This window comes from Eumetopias jubatus, unplaced genomic scaffold (genome assembly GCF_037043125.1).
Source record: "Eumetopias jubatus isolate StellerSeaLion01/CBP00866 unplaced genomic scaffold, mEumJub1_p1.0 scaffold_15, whole genome shotgun sequence".
Classification (NCBI taxonomy): Eukaryota; Metazoa; Chordata; class Mammalia; order Carnivora; family Otariidae; genus Eumetopias; species Eumetopias jubatus.
Genome location: NW_028274821.1, coordinates 51510739 through 51516524, shown reverse-complemented (window position 1 = coordinate 51516524; position 5786 = coordinate 51510739). Strand labels below are relative to the sequence as shown.

At 40.4% G+C, this 5786-nt stretch overlaps 1 pseudogene; it reads right to left on the bottom strand.

The window, feature by feature from the left end:
* Positions 1-4912: 4912 nt before the first annotated feature.
* On the bottom strand, positions 4913-5239 carry LOC114218266 (ATP synthase peripheral stalk subunit F6, mitochondrial pseudogene; annotated as a pseudogene).
* Between the last annotated feature and the right edge of the window lie 547 nt (positions 5240-5786).

Below are 5786 nucleotides of genomic sequence, written 5' to 3'. Positions count from 1 at the left end.
TGCATTCTTTCTCTAATCTGGAGTGATTCTGCTTGGTTTCCTATGGCCACTGTAACAAATCACTACAAACCTAGCAGCTTAAAACAACATAAATTTAATATCTTATGGTTCTGGAAGTGAGAAATCCGAAATGAGTCTCACTGGCTAGCATCAAGGTGTCCACTGCACTGCATTCCTTCTGGAGGCTCTAGAGAAGAACCAATTTCCTTCTCTTCTCCAGCTTCTAGAGGCTGCACTCCTTGGCTTGTGGCCATCTTCAAAGCCAGTAACATCAGACAGCATTCTTCTCATGCTGCTCTCTCTCTGGTTCTCTTTTTTTCTGCTTCCCTCTTCTGGTAGTGACCCTTGTGATTACACTGGGCCCAATTGGATGATCCAGGATCATCTCCCATCTCAAGGTCATCTGATTGGCAAACTCAGTTTCACCTGCAACTTTAGTTGACCTTGGCCATGAAACCTAACATAGTCTCAGGTCTGAAGAGTAGGTATGTAGACATCTTGGGGGGCAGCATTATTCTGACTACCACAGATACCATTTTTACCTCTCAGATGCTAAGGGCTCCTACTGCAGTGTCTATGGGAATGAACACAAGCTTTGGATTCAAAATTCAGCTGCTCCACTTACACATAATATATACACTGAATGACTATGCATACTTTGACAAGTTACAGAACTTCTTTAAGATCGTTTCCTCATATATAAAATGAAATTCGTATTATTTATCTCTAAGGGTAGTTGTAAGAATTTAGTAAGGCCATATATGGGAAATGCCTAACAGGGTCTAGCTAAGAATATATCTTCAGTAAGATGACATCATCACCATTCTTTTCATCTCTGAAAGCCTATGAATATTGTAACCATTGCTTCTGTTACTAAAGATATGGATTCTAATGCCAGCCTTCCCAGCCATGTAATCATTGGTTGGCCATTAATTTTTTTTTTTTTTGCGATTAAGTTTCTCATCTGTAAAATGGGAATAATAAAACCCTCTTCATAGAAGATGAAAAGATGAAATGACACAGCATGTGTTTATTGCCTAGAGCAGTTCCTGATGTATAGCAAGTCATCGGTTGACTTCAATTCACTTCCTTTCCTCAAAGCCTGTTCACATGAAAGCTCTACAACTCATTCATACCAAGGAATTAGTTCTCAAACTCTAGTGTACTGCAGAATCATTTAGAAAGTTTGTTTAAAAAACCACTTCTTGGGTCTTCCTCCAGGCTGACTGAGTCAGGCTTTTGGAATGGGGAGGGGTCTGGATAGTATGAATGAAGACACAAATAACTGACCAGACTTTAATGTAGTGTGTTTCACAGAAATACTTAAATTTTCACATTGAACAAAGCATCATGTTAAAGGTTTAACTAGGACATTTCAGGCATCATCCAGAAAGTAGATGAGGTATTTTGAGGAAGATAGTAGACCTTGACAATGTTTCTTTTTTTAAAAAAAGATTTTATTAATCTGAGAGAGAGTGAGAGAGAACACAAGTAAGGGGGAGGGGCAGAGAGAGAGGGAGAAGCAGACTCCCCACTGGGCAGGGAGCCTGATGCGAGCGAGGCTCGATCCCAGGATCCTGGGATCATGGCCTGAGCCGAAGGCAGACCCTCAACCGACTGAGCCACCCAGATGCCCCTAGATCTTGCCAATGTTTCTGAATTGGAACATATGTCAGGCCAATAAGAGCTTAGATAAGGAGAAAGAAGACCAATGATTAAATTGAGTTACTTAGAGTTCCTGTGTCCTTATCAATTTTCTTTATCAACTTTGTCCTCGTCGATGGGGAAAGTGGGAAGTTGGTGGTAAAATATCTAGCATTAGAGTACCTCGATTTCACATAGAGGACCCTCGTTGATGCTTCTTTTTTATGTGATAAAAGTATTTAATATTATCTCATCATGTTCTTCACTCTGAGCAAACTATGGATGACTACTCTGATGGTGCTTTATGTGTCTTCCCATTAGGAATGTTCTCATACAAATGAAGAGAATGAAAGAATGTAGAAAGAAGCTGAATGTTTCCTTCCGTTCTTCTGCCTGCTCATCCCTTGCTGGCAGGTAGGCTCCATTTGTATTCCACACTGATTTCCACCCAAATAATAACTTCACTTTCAGTATGTAAATATACAGCGCTAAGACTTTTTTTTTTTTTTTTTTTGTCATCAGGACTATTAAATGCAAAGGAGCAAATTGCCACATCCCAGAGAATATCCAATAGACATTTTCTCAGGGAATTTTTTTTTTTAAAACTACAGTGGTTGCTAAAAAGGAGAAATTTAATCTACCCCTGCTATTGGTTATGTGTTTTATTTTGTTTTCCTGGAGGAAATGGGAGGGAAAAGTGTGATCAGGGAAAGGGACACGAAAGCCGGACTGACTGACTCACAAGTTTGTAGAATCAGAAGGGATTCTTACTATTCAGTTATGCCTGGCTGAAGACAGTGCATTTTCTTCTATGATGTATATGTCACTTTTCATTAATTCTGAGAGGCCTGTTCCTTTAGAAACCAGGGTAAACAGAGTAGTGTATTGGATTAGATCTCTACCGTGAATAAATTTATTTTCTAGCAAGTGTAAAAAATGAGCAAGGCCAAAACCCCCCAGAGCAGAAAATGTCACAGTGATTGCTAATACATTACTGCACAGAGAAAGGCCTAATAAAACCCCTATTAGGATGTCATACCTGCTTACGACTGAATTCTCCAGAAAGTTTGTTTGATATGTCTAAGCCAATTATCAAAGTCTTAGTGATAAGAAGCAGCTTGCTGGGCCTGAATGTGTCAGAATAGAATGACTAAATTGTGGGAATTCATGGGCCTCTGCTTTGAATAATTAACTTGGCTCTTTGTAGAATACATACACTTTGGAAACTAATTTTCTCTTTGCACAAAGCATTTTGCCCTTGTGCTGCCTTTGAAAAGTAAACTGTTTAGCTGTCAGGTTATTCCCTTTTTCATTATATTTGGCTTGAGCTTCCTTCCCTGCCTTTCTCCTTGCTCTTTGTCTTGGCGGCATCATTCTGACTAGACCCATGTAGCCTTCAACCGGAAATATGACACGCGGTGATGACATTTCCTCTGAATGGAAATTAAGCCTTTGCTTTGCAATAATATTATAATGCCTTGTCTGTTTTTGTGTTTTGCTATGACTAAAACGCCCACTTTATTTTTAAAGGATTTGAAGTTTTGGGTGTTCCCCCCGCCCCGGGAGAGAAGCAGAAGTGTTGGTTACACAAATAATTCTGTAGATAAAAACCAGAACTGATCTAAATTTATTTGGAATGACAGAGTCAGTGATTTGGACCAGCCTGGGTAGCCAGTTTGTGCCAACAACCAGGCAAATCAAAGGGTCTTTTCTCCCTCATAGGATTCTCCCCCCAAAATGGACCAAGGAGATACCTTGTTTTGGCAATGGGTAGACACCTGTTTCTCAATCTTTAGGTCTTGATACGTCAATGTGTGTGTTGCTGTGTGGCTAGACAGGCCTCTTGTGTTCTCACTCTAGCGCCAGGGTATATCCCAGAGCAGGTTTCATCAGTTAGGCACTGACACCATCCCCTTGCCTGGCTCCTTTGGAACTTATCCATCTGCAGCTGAGAGAGAAGAATCACTAGAAAGCATGGAGAGAGACCATCAGGGCAATGGGTGCTTTGCTTGTTTCATGATCTAGGACTTGACATTTCTTTTCTCGGCACCTTTGTGAGGTAACTGCAGTTAATATCTTGTGGCTATACACCTGGCAAAATGGTCATGAAGATTAATAAGAATTTAAAATTCACTGGAAGAAATACAGTGTTGTATGTAGTCTTTTTTTTTTTTTAAGATTGTTATTTATTTATTTGACAGAGAGAGACAGTGAGAGAAGGAACACAAGCAGGGGGAATGGGAAAGGGAGAAGCAGGCTCCCCGCTGAGCAGGGAGCCCGAGGCAGGGCTCGGTCCCAGGACCCTGGGACCGGGACCTGAGCCCAAGGCAGACGCTTAACAACTGAGCCACCCAGGCGCCCCGTGTTGTATGTAGTTTTGAGTTATATTTATGGATGACTTATTCCTATGTAATAGAATAAGTTCTTTCCCACTTTGATTCAAAGAAACCTGCTTAAGATTACTGGCTTTCTCTCGGAAGAATTGAATTCCACGGCCTGTGTCCTGCATTCTGGTTCGTACAGAGAGCTTCTAAAACAGTCTTGGAGGAAGAATTAAACCTTCCCTTAAAATCAATTGCAAAACCAAAGGTTCTGGATGTGGCTGCTTTTCTTTCACGTTCACACAAATCATCAATAAGGTCTATGGAAATGGCTTAGCGCAGTGGAGTTTGCAGTGAGGTAAATTGCTGAGGTAACCTCTGGGGAGACTGATTTTCAGTATTCATAACGTTTGCCTAAATGGAATGAACAGTATGCAAGTGTATGTAGAAAAAGCATGCCAGTGTCTGTTATTTTCCCTTCTAGGTTGATTCTGAAATGTCCTGTCTAGACTTTGAAGGTTTCTTGGAGTAACAGTCCCTACTCCAGCTTTCTTCCTTTGGTCTTCACTCTTTGCTGAGACAGTGGATACTTTCAAAAATCTCCCTTAGGAAAGAAGGCAAAGAACAGAAGCCTCTGGATTCTTAACCACTAATAACTGTGTTGATGGTACAGTCCTCTAGGGTGCTTCTCAAGGGGAGTAAAAATAAAAGCAAATGCTTCAAAGTAAAATTAGTCCTTCTTATTTAAAAATAAACTTGTAGGGGGAGGTTGGTGATGGTCATAATAAGCAAATAAATGATGATAAGATGTCAGAACTCCAAAAAACAAATGAGGATCATTGCTCTGAGGTCTTACTTTTTTTTTTTGCTGAGAAATGTGTTTATTCTGATACAGTTGTACAACTAATCTAGGACAAATTACCAAATAAATTTTACATTCTTTACATTCAGGACTGGGGTTTTTCAATGACTTCAAATTTAGGATCTTCAAATTTGAAGTCTGGGAACGTATTCCTGGCTGCTTTACCATATATTTGCTTAAGCTTACAAAGCTCCCTCTCTAGGTCTTGCTGGTGCTCTGGGCCAGTATCAACGGGTCCTCCAGATGCCTGTCGCTTAGTTCTGTATTCTCTAATCTTGTCCACGAAGAGTTTCTGTACAGGATCAAGTTCCTTATTAAAAGCCACTGCGGTAACACCAATGTTCCTCCTCAAATGAACTGAGACTGCAGACTGAATGAGAGAGGAGAACCTGAAGAGCCTCTGAAGAATCATGGTGATTTTGTTATGGACAGGAAATGTCTCGGAGGCGGTCTTGAGGACTTACTTTCTAAAGAAAGCATCCTGCATCTGCACAAGTGTCTCTTTCACATATGCTAATCAGCTCCACCGATAATTTTAGCTCTTGGTGTGTTTTCTTCCTGCCATTGTTTGATGTTATTTGCTAGACTTCATATGCACATCCGGGGAGGAACACATTTGCTTATCCTCAAGTCTGGGGGGCGGGGCTATGCTGGGAATATGTAACAGTCCTTTGCGCTAGATGTTCCCTTTCATGAAGAAGAATTTGGTGAACGCTTTTGAATAATAACGGTTTTGGGTGAATGGAAGAAATCAGGGAGTACAGTGTGGATTTATATTTCCATTCATCTTAAAGCATTTAAATATTTCTGGACATAATGACCTACCAATTCTTTCCTCTCTTCCCAAAGTAGATCATATTAACATGAAATATTTGAAGTGTGGCATGATAGTGGATTCCTGAAGCATTTATTCTTATGCTCTCTTTGCTCCTGGAAATAGAGAACCACTTCTCTCCAAC